A 14,541-nucleotide genomic window follows, 5' to 3' on the forward strand; every position below is an offset into this window, starting at 1 on the left:
CCCTACAGTCCTTGTCTTTTGTGCTGGAAATTTCTGCAGAGAGGGAACCCTAAGACGCCCAGGAGTGATATTCTTAACAATCCTAATTGTTTGCTTACCTGCAATGTATGGATTGTTAAGATAAAGCAGGGTGGGAACCCAACCTACCCAGGCATATCTTTCATCTGAATATGAAGGAAATGATTCATTGACGCTCAACCAGAAAGACCTTGCCTGGAAAACACAGCTCAGTATTGTGTAATCAAGCATTGAAAACAAAGTGTCTGAGAAAAATAATTTAGAAATCAATTCCCATCACTTTCCCTTATTCGTTTAACCTTTTGTTTGTGTTCAGTGGTAACCGGCAACGTGTTTTGCTTTCAGTGTTAAGTTGATTCGCACCAACTTATGAAGTGGGAAGGCGGGTGCCATCACTTTCATTTTACAAGTGAGGAAAGGAAGGCTCACATTGGCCCAGGGTTGCCCAGGCAGAAAGTGGCAGAGCCAGGAATTACGAAATCTAGGTCTGCCTCGGAAGTGGGAGGGCATGGATTATATAACTGTATCTTCTAGAAATTCAGTCTTCTGCTCTGTGGGATGAGCATAATAGTCATTTTTCAGTGTAGTTATAAAAGTGAAATGAGATACTGTTAAGTAAAACACCTAGGTCAGAATTTAACATGTGCCTCGACTTTGATACATACTTACTTCACCTACTTTTTAGCTCTTTACTCTCAGTGCCACGTTTATAGTTCTATAGCTATGGCCTTAATCAGTATATTAAAATTTCCACTGCTAGAATTCCCTGGTGACCTAGGTTAGGGACCCAGTGTTGTCACTGCTGTGGCTCAGGCTTGATCCCTGGCCCGGAACTTCTGTGTCCTGTGGGCGTGGCCAAAAAAGTTTTTTTTTCCACTGCCTAATTCCTATGTACGATATTGGTAAATTAGGGTATTACTATATTAAATCGCAGTATAATATTTTCCTAGGCCTAACTTATAGCAAGTTTCAGTGTTTTAGTTACTAACCTCTTCCCCCATGTTTGGCAAAGGACCAAGAGTATTTTGAGGGGATTAAGATGAACCTCCAATTCCATTAAACAGAGTTAGAGTGAAGTTAAAATACAGTTACAAGGTGACATATCTGAAGGGGCAATAAGTAGTGGGTGTAAGCAAAATCATAAAAATCCATTTATCTGCCAACACATTTTATGTAAGAGATTACACTACTGGTCAGGAATTTCCTGCTGTATGTCATTTTTTTTTTTCTCTCTATGGAAATTTTCAATAGCTCGTAATGGGCTGTTGTGCTTCCTCTTCAGGCTTGGCTGTTATCAGTTCCATTCAGATATTCCTTCCTATTCAGTTTGGAGTGTTTTGTGACACTTATGAATGAGTGCATCTATTTTTTAACGATTAGAATGTTGATTTATATCACAGGAGACTCATCATTTCTGCTCCCCACACCCCCGCCCCACAGACCTGTTGTAAGAATTTACTCTTCAAGCATACGCTCATTCTTTGAACCTCCAGGAAAAGGATGCCACAAAATCAAAAGCCATATGTGAATTTTATAAGAAATGATTTCCTCCTAAAATAATAGGCAAAGGTAACACAACAATTTCTAGGTAAGTGAAGAAACATATTTGAGTGTTTCTAGTGACGCAGGTAATGCCGAATGAAAGGGAGAGCACGGTGGAAAGAGTATTTGATGTGAAGCAGAAAACTAAAGTTTTTGTCCACGCTCTGCTACTGACAGCGTTAGCATGCTCAAGACTCTTCAGGCTGCCAAACCTCATTTCTTTAGTTGCAGAAATGGGTGTTGTATAATTGCTCTTAATCCCTGTCTTATATTATTAGGACAAATGTAACTCCTCAGAAAATCTTAGTTTACAGCTGTGATGTAAGACTTTACTCAGGCATCCTTGTTTTATTGTGGTTGGATATGCAAATTAAATCTTTAGCTACTTCAGTGTTTGTACAAGTAATTGGCAAACAGAAAGTAATATAAAAGAAATCAGTAGATTTTATGTTCTCTAACTTTCAATGGAGAACCATGGTTTTATGTTTTATTAAAAAAATAGACTCAACAGTAGCTGACTCAGGGAGTTAGGTTCCTAAACAGTCTGCCAGCAAAGAGTAAAAAATTAATATTTTCTCAAAATGACTTGCATCAGTTGCATACAACTATTGTCAATTGTATCATATCAGATATTTGGATCATATCAGATAATTTGATACCTAAATTCATTTCTGGTATATTATACAGTCCTAAATATTTTTAAAAAATTGTGACTTTTCTTCTTGACTAAAAATATGGAATTAATTTCCAGAAATCCAATTGTGGATAAATACAGGGACTGTATTGGAAAACTTCATTTTGCCAACAGATAAAAGGGGAAAATAGACTAGAGATATTCATCTTTGGAAAAGTGATGGCAAATTTTTTTAGTATCTGCAAGTGATATGATTGTCTATTTGGTAAAACTAGAAAATCAATTGCAATACACTATATCTAGTCATTTGTGATGGAAAAAGATGGAGGATAATGTGAGAAAAATATGTGTGTGTGTGTGTGTGTGAGAGAGAGAGAGAGAGAGAGAGAGAGAGATTGGGTCACTTTGCTATACAGTAAAAAATTGACAGAACACTGTAAACCAACTATAATGGGAAAAATAAAAGTCTTTAAAAAAAGAAATGATGAGAGAATTTAGTAAGAAGATATGTTAAAAGAAGTACCCCAAACTCAATAGCTCTCTTTTATACCAAATATTGCTAGTTAAAAAATATAAGGGAAAAAAGAATTCCATTCTTATTAGAACATGACATCCATGAGGGCAGAGAACAATTTTTTGTTCACTGCTGCATTCCCAGCTCCTAGAACAGTGTCTGGCACATGATTGACAACAAGAAGCATTTATTGAATAAGTGAATGAATAACAAAACATCACAACATGATTGGGAACAATCTTCATATGAAATTCATAGGGCCTTTACAAAGAAAATCATTTTGCTACACTGAGGGAATAAAAGAAGGCTTGAAAAAATAGGGAAATAACTGGATCTTCCTCGGAAATAATCAAAGCTGTAAAGTTGTCAATTCTTCCTAAATTAACCTGTGTATTCAACATGGGCCCATTCAAAATCCCATGGATCTTCTTTTTGACTTGGTCAATTTAGCACTATATTTCATGACAAAAGATTGTGTAAAAAGAGCCAACGAATTCTCGAAAAAAAAATCGGGGTGGGGAGTGGTTGTATGTAGGATGTTTTTCTCTACCGGTTTGTCATTCATTCAATAAATATTTTTGGGAATCTGTTCTGTGCTTGGCAGTGTTCCAGGCACCGGGGATACAAAAGTGAGTCAAAGAAATGAAAATCCCTGTTTTCATGGACTTATCATCTCATGAAACTTAGTCTAGATATGCAGACAGTACGCAAATGAATAAGTAAAATATGTCGATTAACAGATGGTAACATGTGATAAGGAGAAGAATAAAGCAAAGCAGAGACTATATGGAGGTGGTTGCGGGCAGGGGTTGGGGTAGAGGGAAGCCAGCATTGTAAATAGGGTGCTTGAGGAAGATCTCACAGAAAAGGCTGTATTTGAGTAAAGACCTGCAGAAGGTGAGTCATGAGGTTATCTGGGATATTAAAAGCCACAGTAATTAAAACAGTGTGGTCTTAGCGCCAAAGAACCACAGAAAAAAAAAAAAAAGGAACAAAATCTTGAGTCCAGGAATTGGCCCAAATATCACTGAAGACAGCATGTGAGCAAGTGGCCAGAAAGATCAACCGTTTATAAGTGGTGCTGGAACAACTTGCTAGCCATGCGGAAAAAAAAAAAAAAAAAAAGTTGTGATCCTACCTTATATAGACAAAAATTACACATGGATAAAAGACTTTGATGTTGATAAACATACATTAAATGGCTAGATGAATATTTAAGTAAATATTTTTATACTCTTTGACTAGAGAAAGCCTGTTCAAACACAATCACTAAGCCAGCAAACAAAATAGAAGGTCTATGGAGTTGACCATATAAAACTTCAATGTTTTGAAGACAAAACAATCAAAATCCTCACCCACAAAAGTTAAATTTTTTTAAAAAAACAGCACACATCACACATTCTGTTTTTTCACTCTTCCTGAAATTAGTATATACATTTAATGTGATAGTGTTTCTTTCCCCTTGCTTTTTAAGAGCCGTTAAATTGATAGTACATAGTCTAGTAAACGACCAAATAGAAAGCAGAAATAATATATGAAGAATTTTAGAGAGGAGACATATTTTGTGCGTACTCTAACAGCAAAAGTAAAAAGAATATGATGAGCACAATTCACGAAAAGGTAGAAATAGCCAACAAAAGTGAAAGGGTGTTTAACCTCTTGAGTGATCAAAGAAAGGTAAGCTGAAACACACTTAGATGCAATTTATTACCTGGTAAAGTTGAGAAGGATTCATTATGAGAGACAAAGGGTAAACAGCATTCTCATTTACTTCTAATGGGAGAGTAAATTTGGATAGCCTTTAACCAGAAATAAATATTTTTATGCCTTATAAATTTTCTCAAAATTTCCCCCAGATACAGTTGAACAAGTGATCAAAGATGTAGGTATGGAAGTATTTATCTCAGCATCATTTGCAGTAGTAAAAAATTGGAAATGACCTTGATGCCTATTAATAGGCAAGTAGTTAAATAAGCTACAGTATATACAGAGTATGGAATACTATGCAGTTATTATTTATTTATATGGAAATATGTCTATAATACATTTTTAATTAAAAAGCAGACTACAGCAGTCATTTTGGAAGACAGTTTGGTAGTTTCTTGTGAAGCCAAACATGATCTTTTTTTTTTCTTTTTCTTTTTTTTTCTTCTTTTTTTTTCCTTCTTTTTTTTCCCACTGTACCAAACACGATCTTATCATATGACCCGGTAATCACATTTCTAGGTATCTGTCCGAAGGAGTTGAAAACTTAACATCTGCATGCAAACCTACAGGTGCCCATTTATAGCAGCTTTATGCACAGTTGCCAAAAAATGGAAGCAGCCAAGATGTCTTTCAGTAGATGAGTAGATACAGCAACTGTGGTACATCCAGATAATGGAATATTATTTATTTTCTTAGACAAAGAATATAAAAACAACTGTAAAGTATTTAGATAGTACAGAAAGACATCAATTAAAAAGTGAAAATCAGAGTTCCCTTGTGATGCAGTGGGTTAAGGAGCTGGTGTTGTCACTGCTGTGGCTCACGTCACTACTGCAGCGTGGGTTCAGTCTCTGGCCCAGGAATTTCCACATGCTGCTAGTGCAGCCAAAAAAAAAAAAAGCAATAATCATTCAAAAACTGGCCAATATCACTGTTAACATTTGATGTCATCCTTCTGGGTATTTCTACACATGTGCCACAGACACACACATGCACACACACTGCAAAAAGAGAATCAAGCATATGTATTCTTCATAGTCCATTTTCTTTTGAATAGACTTTACTTCTTAGAGCAGTTTTAGGTTTATAGAAACAATGAACAGAAAGTACTTCATATACACTCATTCCTCCCCCCATGCACACCCATTCTCCCTGTAATTAGCATCTTGCATTGGTGTGGCATATTTGTTACAACTGATGAAACAATATTGATATATTATTATTAACTAAAGGTTACATTAGGTTTCACTCTTCTATTTTTTTTTTTTTTTTTTTACCAAATTCAGAGTGCCATGTATCCACTATTGAGTATCATGCAGAATAGTTTCAGTCCTAAAGGTCCGTGTGCTCCACCTCTTCATCCCTCCCTCACTTCCCCCAGCCCTCGGTACCACTGATCTTTTTACCGCCTCCATGGTTTGCTTTTTCAGAATGTCATATGTTTGGAATCATACAACAAACTAAAAAAGAAAAAACCAACAACCAAAAGAAAAGAAAATTAAACAAAAGTAACGTTAAAAACTAATCCAGGAGTTCCTGTCGTGGTACAGTGGGAACAAATCCGACTAGGAACCAAGAGGTTGTGGGTTCAATCCCTGGTCTCGCTCAGTGGGTTAAGGATCTGGCATTGCCATGAGCTGCAGTGTAGGTTGTAGATGCGGCTCAGGTCTGGCATTGCTGCGGCTGTGGTGTAGGCTGGCAGCTACAGTTCTGATTAGACCCCTAGCCTGGGAACCTCCATATGCCGTGGGTGCAGCCTTAAAAAAAAAAAAAAAAAGACAAAAGACAAAAAGAAAAACTAATCCATAATCCCACCATCTAAAGATAACCACTATTGACATTTTGGTATACATCCTTTCAGGCTAGCTATAATAAAATATATAACGTGAAACACACACACACACACACACACACACACACACACACACACATATATATCCCCCTAAATACATATATTACATGTAATTTTACAATATACTTATACTTTATGTATGATTTTGTTCCTTTTGTTCCTGTTTAATTAAGCTTACTTTATTAATGTTAACATTTACCATGTTAAAACTTCTTTGAAAATATCACTTTAAAATATGTTGTGTAGTATTCCATACTAGGATACACTATCCCTTGCTGAATATTTAGGTTTTTTTCCCAAATATTTTGATGTTATGAATAACATTCTGATTAAACATCATTATATCAGGAGTTTGTATTATATCCTTATTATTTCAGAACCAAGGTTATTTTTAAGGTGATTTATAGGGATCAGTTCAAATAAATGGCAAGCTAGGTAACTAAGTCTTTAAGATAGGAAGAAATATTAAGAAACTCCAGTTTGGAGGAGGGAATGAAGGGAATGGAATATAGTATGAATGGGTTAGAAGTAGGCGGAGGGATGTTTTGCTTTTTGGGAATTAGGGCATGAGAAGGGCTAGAAGAGTGTTGAACGCTGTTCCTGAGATTTCCTATGCTTTTCCTGCTCTGTGCTAAGTGCTCTACCTATATCTTCTCAGTATTCCCCTTAACAAGATTGCAAGGGAGCTGATATTCTCTATATTTAAAAATGAGGAAACTGGAGTTCCCTGGTGGCTCAGTGGGTTAAGGATCTGGCATTGTCACTGCTGTGGCTCTGGTTACAGCTGTGGTGTGGGTTTGATCCCTGGCCCTGGAACTTCCGTAGGTTGTAGGCACAGCCAAAAAAAAAAAAAAAATGAGGAAACTGGCTCAGAGAGATTTAAGTAAATAACCCAAGTGTCACAGCAAATAAACAACAGAGTGGGGATTCCAACTCAGGAGCGTTTGGACTCCGAGCCTGTGTGCCTACCATGACGCATATGCCCATCAAGCAACGCTGACATTACAGTAATTTCTCCCAGTTTGGCTTTGGTGAACTGCCCAGAATTTTTTTTTTTTTTTAACACAAGTGGCACATGTTCCAGTTTATTTTTATTCAAAGATAAGAGTCTGCAGAGAGATGTAGGTTCTTTTGCAGCTTGTTGAAGTTTCTGTATTTAGTTCTGGTTGTCCATAAGAATGACCTTATTAGTTGAAAATAGACTCTAATTCCTGTGCAGGATTGGGAAAATGTACTCTGTAAATTTTTAATTTCTCTTTTTTCCTGGAGTATGGTAATTTGCATTTGTCTCTGTTCCTGTGCTTTTGGCAGTAGCCAGAGACTTCAAGTATTAGACATCAGTGAAGACTGAATATGGTTTTCTGAACTGGGTATGAGAAAAAAAAAAAAAAGAGGTCTAGGGGACAGGTTTGAGGGGTGTGAGATTCTAGCTGGTGTCTCAGGTCCCTGTGGGGGGCCTTGCAGCTGTCTGAAGGTGTGTGAGATCGGAACCCTGCTGCTATCAGCTCACTTGGCAAAATCTGGCGAAGAGCATAGGAAGAATACTCTACCAAGACTGAGTTATGGCTTTCTGCAGGAGAGAAAAATTTCACAAAATTGGAAGCTTTATGAAAATAATCCCATGTCTGATAATCATTTATTCATCAAATAGTCGTTGGGTAGCAGATGCCAGAAGTACCATGATGAATTAGTCATTGTTCCTGCTTTCAAGGAACCCACAGGCCAGAAGGGAAGACGATATATTATTAAGTTCCAGGATAAAGTAGCATGGGCTGTGATCATAGGGCCTTATGAGAGCCCCTAGGAGAAGCGCTGGCCTTACGGAAGGGGTCAGAAAAATTGTTCCAGGGGAGGGAACCTCCATCTGAGTAGGCTGGCTACATACTGTGGGGAATCCGGTGCAAAAATGAAGATGTGGATGACTTGTTCAAAAAAGAATTTCAACAAGGCGAAAACAGAGCAGTAAATCAGGCACAGGCTACTTAATCAAATTCCCTTCCACTTCGACTGTAACACCAAGGGGAAAATTCACAGCCATTGTTTAACAAAATTAACCCAGTCTGGGCACTTAGGCCACTTGTTTCTTTTGAAGTAGTGTTATTGTACAACTAACATCTGTGGAGCGAAGAGAATAGTTTAGAATTCATTTGGTGTGGCCATAACAATTTGTGGAAGAACCATAGGATATCAGAATGGGTGTCTTATTCTATTCAATAAATAAGTGAAGGTTTCTTATTTATTGTAGTCCCACCTTCCCAACAGGACAGAGAACTATCTGGGAATTTCAGGGAATATTTATTTATTTGTTTATTTATTTATTATTTTAAGTTTTATTGAAGTGTAGTTGATGAGATTGTGGTAATTTCTGCTGTACAACAAAATGACCCAGTCATACGTATACACATGTCCATTCTCTCTCAGATTCTTTCCTACACAGATTATCACAGGACACTGGGAAGAGTTCTCTGTGCTGTACAGCAGGTCCCCATTGGCCAGTCATTCCATATACCTCAGTGTGCATATGCCAGTCCCAAACCCTTAGTCCATCTCAGGGAATTTTTAAATACATTCATCAGCAGCCTAAGCTTCTGAAAGAAATAATCTGGGTAAATGATAAAAAGCCAGGGTTGTTATGTTTTTGGAAACTAAAACAGAAACCCTACCTCTTGATTACAAAAAAAAAAAGCAGAAAACATGGTATCTGTGAAATACTGTGTTATTGGTCTCAATCCTTTGCTGTACCTTTTCATAGTTTGATACATGCCTGCCAGAAACCCTATGATTTATAGTGCCTCACTGTGGGGGCAGTCGCCCTCCTGGTCCCCTGGAGAGAAGCCTTTGCTTTGGCCAACCCAGCGGGAGGAAGCAATGTGCGCCTGTGTGAGTGAAGTTCCAGGCAAACACTAAGGAGCCTTGCAGTTTGCCACTTAGCCGGGTCACAGTCCGCAGAGCCACAGCAACATAGGAAACGGGACTGCGAAGCAAATCTTTGTTGTGGAAAAAGCGCTGAGTTTTGGGGGCTGTTAATGACCATACTAGAGTGAAAGCTGACTAATGCAGTATATTATTTATAATAGGGTAAATACGGTATTTCACAAATACGGTCTTTGCCTAAAGGCTGTTCAGTAATACCACTCCTCTGGGGAGTGACGTTGCTCTAATAATGATGAGCATATATGTTCCTCCAGGGTCAGTACACTGGGAATTCTGCTGATGGTGAATCCTATCTTCTGGGAAACCACACCAGGTCCTAGTGGCGGGAGGAGCAGTGTCTGATGTTTGACAAATCCTGCCCTCACTTCCTTACCTGGCCTGGCTCCCTGCTCCCTGCTTGTCTTTGAACAAATTGATGAGACTTGGCTTTCCCACCTGTAAACTTGGAATAGGACTATTTACTTCATAAGGTTGGCAGAGTCGGTTTCTACCTGTTTCTTTCGTATCAACACCTTTTCCCATGCAGTTTTATTTCCTCTGATATAATGTGTTTTTGGTCTCTTTTACCTTGTCTATCATTTAAATTTTTAAATTTAAAAATTTTTTGGTTTTTTTCCTGGTGTACAGCAGGACACCATATATATTTATTCTTTTTCATATTTTTTTCCATTATGGTTTATTACAAGATATTGAATACAGTTCCCTGTGCTATAGAGTAGGACCTTGTTGTTTATCTATTTCATATATAGTAGCATGTATCTGTTAACCCCAAAATCCTAATTTGTACCTCCCTCCCCTCTTTTGCTTTGGTAACCACAAATTTGTTTTCTATGTCTGTGAGTCTATTTCTGTTTTATAAATAACTTCATTTGTATCATTTTTTAAAGATTCTACATGTAAGTGATATCATGTTTTTGTATTCTCTGTCAGACTTACTTCACTTAAGATGATAATCTCTAGGACCGCATATATATTGTGATAAATGACATTATTTCATTCTTTTTTATGGCTGAGTAGTATTCCATCGTATATATGCACCACATCTTCTTTGTCCATTCATCTGTTGATGGAGTTTAAGTTGCTTCCTTGTCTTGGCTACTGTAAATACTGCTGCAGTGAACACTGGGGTGCATGTATGTCTATCATTTTTAAATATAAAAGAAATAGGACACTTGCAGAATAATGTTGAACTTCTCTTTGCTTCTATCCAAGTGCCTTTTCCTTTACCTTGCTCTTCAAAGGCAACCACTTCTCATATTTGATGTATCCTTTATTTTGATATCTAAATATAGTTTATACACATGTAACCTGTCAATACTAATATTATATTATTATAACATAGAACTTAGTATACTACATTACAACTATTTTAGTATACACTGTGCTGGATATATGTGTGTGTGTGTATATATATATATATATATATACATATATATATAATCATATTCTTTACATAAGACAAATTTAGGATAAAACAATTAATAAAAACATCATCTTTTCTTTAAAAAAATGGTGAGGAAAAGCAGTTTCACTTCTCCCTATGACGTTTTTAATTCTTTCTTGTTATTTGCCATTTTTTTCTAATGGTTACTGGGGTCAGACCCTGTATTAGGAATTAAGGACATATTGGGAAACAGGACAGAAATGGACTTGTCCTCTTTAAGCTTACCTCTTAGTGGGAGTAGGCAGAAAAAAAATAGGTAAGCAAATAACCAACACAATAACAGGCCCAAAAATCTGTTATGTCCTTGGGAAGACTCTTTAATGAATGGATAAGAATGATGGTTAACTTACATCTGTTTCAAGGAAGAGCAGTAACATTTATTGCCCACCTAAGTTTCAGCTAGTTTATCTATATTATTTGTAATATAGATAAATATTAAATCTTATAATAACCCTATGAATAGGTCCATTTTATAGATAAGAACAGTTATAGTTTACAATATTTTATAGTTGACGGCAGTCAACTAACTTTCCCAAGATTATCCAACTAGTAAATTGAAGAGTGGACTTTTCATTCTAACCTCCTATTTCCTTCTCACTCCTAATGATCATTTTTTTTTTTTTAGTAGAAAAACTTTGTACCTTTCTACCTTCATCTCTACACATCTTCTGTTATTTTTTAGTTTATAAAATATTTTATCTTAGAATGAAGTTACATCTCAGCTTTCTGGAGAACTACCTTCAAACCATTTGGGCTACTTGATAGCTATGTGATTTCTGGCAAGTCACTTGACCTCTCTGAAGCTTCTGTTGCCTCATCTGTAAATGGAAAGGGTACCAACTTTCAGGTTTTACAATATCAAATTTGGAATGAATGGGGTCTGGCTTAGTGAATTTCACTATACTGTGCACACTGATACTGCACGCTGATATGGATTTTCTTCCTGGTGGTGAGCACAAGGGCTTGTATAAATTGGGTCACGTCCCCAGGGTAGTGGCTTGGAGCTCTTGAAGAACTGAAGATCTGAATTCCTAAGTATGTGGCAAGATCTCCCTTTTCTCTGATTCTCACCCTGTGTTTTTTTCAATCTGGGGAAAAGTTTGCCTGTGGTTCACTCTGCCCTTGTGGTGGAGAGGGCTCAGAGCGCCTTCCACCTCAGTGAAGGTGGAAGCATCAGGAATGATCATTTTCTTTTGCCTCAGCTGCTTGACTAAGTTTGGCTGTAACAGAGGACAGTTCAGGAGGGCAACTACTTTGGAAGAAGCCTGGAAAGTGGTTCGATTTCAAGTCACAAGATCAATTATGCAAGGTTCTAGGACAACTGATCCTGAGGATTACAGCAGATCCATGGCACAGGTTCAGAAGGTGATTCAGGATGTCTCTTTCCTTGGACATTAAAGCTCATTACCTGAACATTACTCAGCCTTGGCCCTTAGGGAAATCTTAAGTACCCAGCCCATATGGCATAATCTTATTTGAAATACCAAGATCTCATGATAATGAACAAGCTAGAAAGAGAGAGGGCCCTTGTCTGGGTTAGAGCTCATCAATTTTATGATTTCCAACTGAGAACACACATCTCTAGACAACTATATGTCTGTCATATAAGGGATCTCTGAACCATCAGTTGTGTGCTTAGAGGACATTATCTTGTGAAAATTAGGTAGCAGGTAGAAAAAGGGGAATACATTTTCACTTCTTAGTGTTCTTGCCTAAAAATAGTCTGATAGAATGGACTCCATTTGATGATCATTTCTTTTTTTTTTTTTTTTTTTTTTTTTTTTTTTTTTTTTTTTTTTTTTTTTGTCTTTTTTGTCTTTTTTGTTGTTGTTGTTGCTATTTCTTGGGCCGCTCCCGCGGCATATGGAGGTTCCCAGGCTAGGGGTTGAATCGGAGCTGTAGCCACCGGCCTACGCCAGAGCCACAGCAACGCGGGATCCGAGCCGCGTCTGCAACCTACACCACAGCTCACGGCAACGCCGGATTGTTAACCCACTGAGCAAGGGCAGGGATCGAACCCGCAACCTCATGGTTCCTAGTCGGATTCGTTAACCACTGCGCCACGACGGGAACTCCTGATGATCATTTCTATTCTTGCCTGCAAATTGGGAATATTAAATCCTACATCCTAGGGCTGTGATGCAGGTAGCATGAGGTTATGTAAAGACCTTACATGCTTAGCACAGAGTGGGTGTGGAGTGGATGTCTCACCTCCCTCACACCCTGCTCAGCACGCATTTATCTGATGTCTGTTAGGTGCCAGGCTCTGTGCCTTTTAAACCATCCAGGAGATGTGTCAGCTTGCCCTCAACAAGCATGTGGTCTAGGAAGAAAGGTGGGTGCATAAATAGACAACTATTTGTGGAGTTTCCTGGCCAAGTTGGGAACTCAGAGTTTGAGAAAGTGGTGCGGGTGGGTCTGGAGAACGTGGCATAGATCTGTTAGCCCATGCTCTGGCTGGATATCCACAGGCACAGGCCCCTGGCAGCCCAAGAACCACAGCCTCCTGTGGTAGAAGAGGATGTGCAGAAAGCTGGTCCACAGAGGTTGGGCAGGGTGGGGAGGTGCTGCGTGATGCGGGCTTGGGGTGGTGTGCTATATTCCTGCCACATGGAACCATGAGACAGGGGAAAAGTACAAGAAAAAAAACCCCAAGAAAGTCTGCTCTCAAATTAAATAAAAGGCCTAAGCATAACTGATGTTAATACTGCTGCCTCATTGCTGGGTGATTTATTTGTTTCTCAAATCCTGGGTCTGTGTCAGAATCACCTATAGAGATTTAAAAAGTTATAAATACCCACTTTGGCTCTACCCGTGGGTATTCTAAATGGGAGGATTGGGGATGGGGCCTAGACGTCTTTATGAAAAAAATGACCTGACCTTCCACAGGTCGTTCTGACAGGCATCCAGTGTTTTGAGCCACAGTGTTGCACAGTGGTGGGCTTGGTTAATCTTTGAAGAAAAAACAGAAGTTCCTGTTGTGGCTCAGTGGTAGCGAGCCTGACTAGTATCCATGAGGTTGCAGGTTTGGTCCTTGGCCTCGCTCAGTGGGTTAAGGATCCTGTGTTGCCATGAGCCCTGGTGTAGGTCACAGACACGGCTTGGATCTTGCATTGCTGTGGCTGTGGCTGTGGTGTAGGCTGGCAGCTGTAGCTCTGATTCGACCACTAGCCTGAGAAATTCCATATGCCGCGGGTGTGGCCCTAAAAAGAAATAAAAATAAAAAAAACCCAACTCTTAGAGAATGATCAACAATAATTGTGTTATGCTTCTGTGAGAATAATTCCTTCAGATTTATTTGATTGTTTGCCAAAACAAATAAGAGAAGCTCAAGAGAGTTGGCAGATAAAAAAGAAAGTCCTCCTTCTTCTGTACAGTTTTGCACAGACGTGACCCCACAGATTTATTGTTGCTTATCTTGGTTCTGTACTTCATGTGATCAAAGCCCACATTTCCAAAGGTGGTTGTCCCTAGAAACAGAGAGAGGAACATAAGAGAGTCTATTGCAGATGGACCTAACTTTTAGTGCCTATTATGTGCCAGATCCTGGGCTAGGTCATCTTGTGTGTGTTCCCTCAGGTGAGAGCGTCAGGATGTAAATGTGTAGGATTAATGAAGAGATTGTGGACTGGTGAGAACGTTCAGGCACCATGACTTCATAACAGTTTATATGTACACTCAGCATCACATGGCAGTGCTGTGGCCTGTGCCCATCACTGAAGATGCTGAAAATAGACTCAACGTTTTGAACATACATCTGGTTCTGTATCTTAAGAACTAGATCTATGTAAATGTGCTTACTGTTTCACTCATGAAACCAACTTCTGGGAATTATCTTGAAGAATACTTTTTTAAAGAACTCACCTGCTATAGGTAAGCAGAGAGTAATTACTGTA

At 38.4% G+C, this 14,541-nt stretch overlaps 2 long non-coding RNA genes across 2 annotated transcripts in view; one reads left to right on the forward strand and one right to left on the reverse strand.

Moving 5' to 3' along the window:
• Positions 1-14,541, forward strand: part of LOC106510390 (uncharacterized) — a 322,787-nt gene that overhangs the window by 64,484 nt on the left and 243,762 nt on the right. The window lies entirely within an intron of this gene.
• Positions 13,906-14,541, reverse strand: part of LOC102160630 (uncharacterized) — a 55,253-nt gene continuing 54,617 nt past the window's right edge. Inside the window, exon 3 of the long non-coding RNA XR_303569.4 lies at positions 13,906-14,115. This is a non-coding gene — a long non-coding RNA (uncharacterized LOC102160630). The remainder of the gene's footprint in view (positions 14,116-14,541) is intronic.

The sequence above is a fragment of the Sus scrofa genome, chromosome 5 (genome assembly GCF_054392235.1).
Source record: "Sus scrofa isolate SSC_HxYL_T2T_F1_AM1 chromosome 5, Sscrofa_HxYL_maternal_Yorkshire_Landrace_v2.0, whole genome shotgun sequence".
NCBI classification, from domain to species: Eukaryota; Metazoa; Chordata; class Mammalia; order Artiodactyla; family Suidae; genus Sus; species Sus scrofa.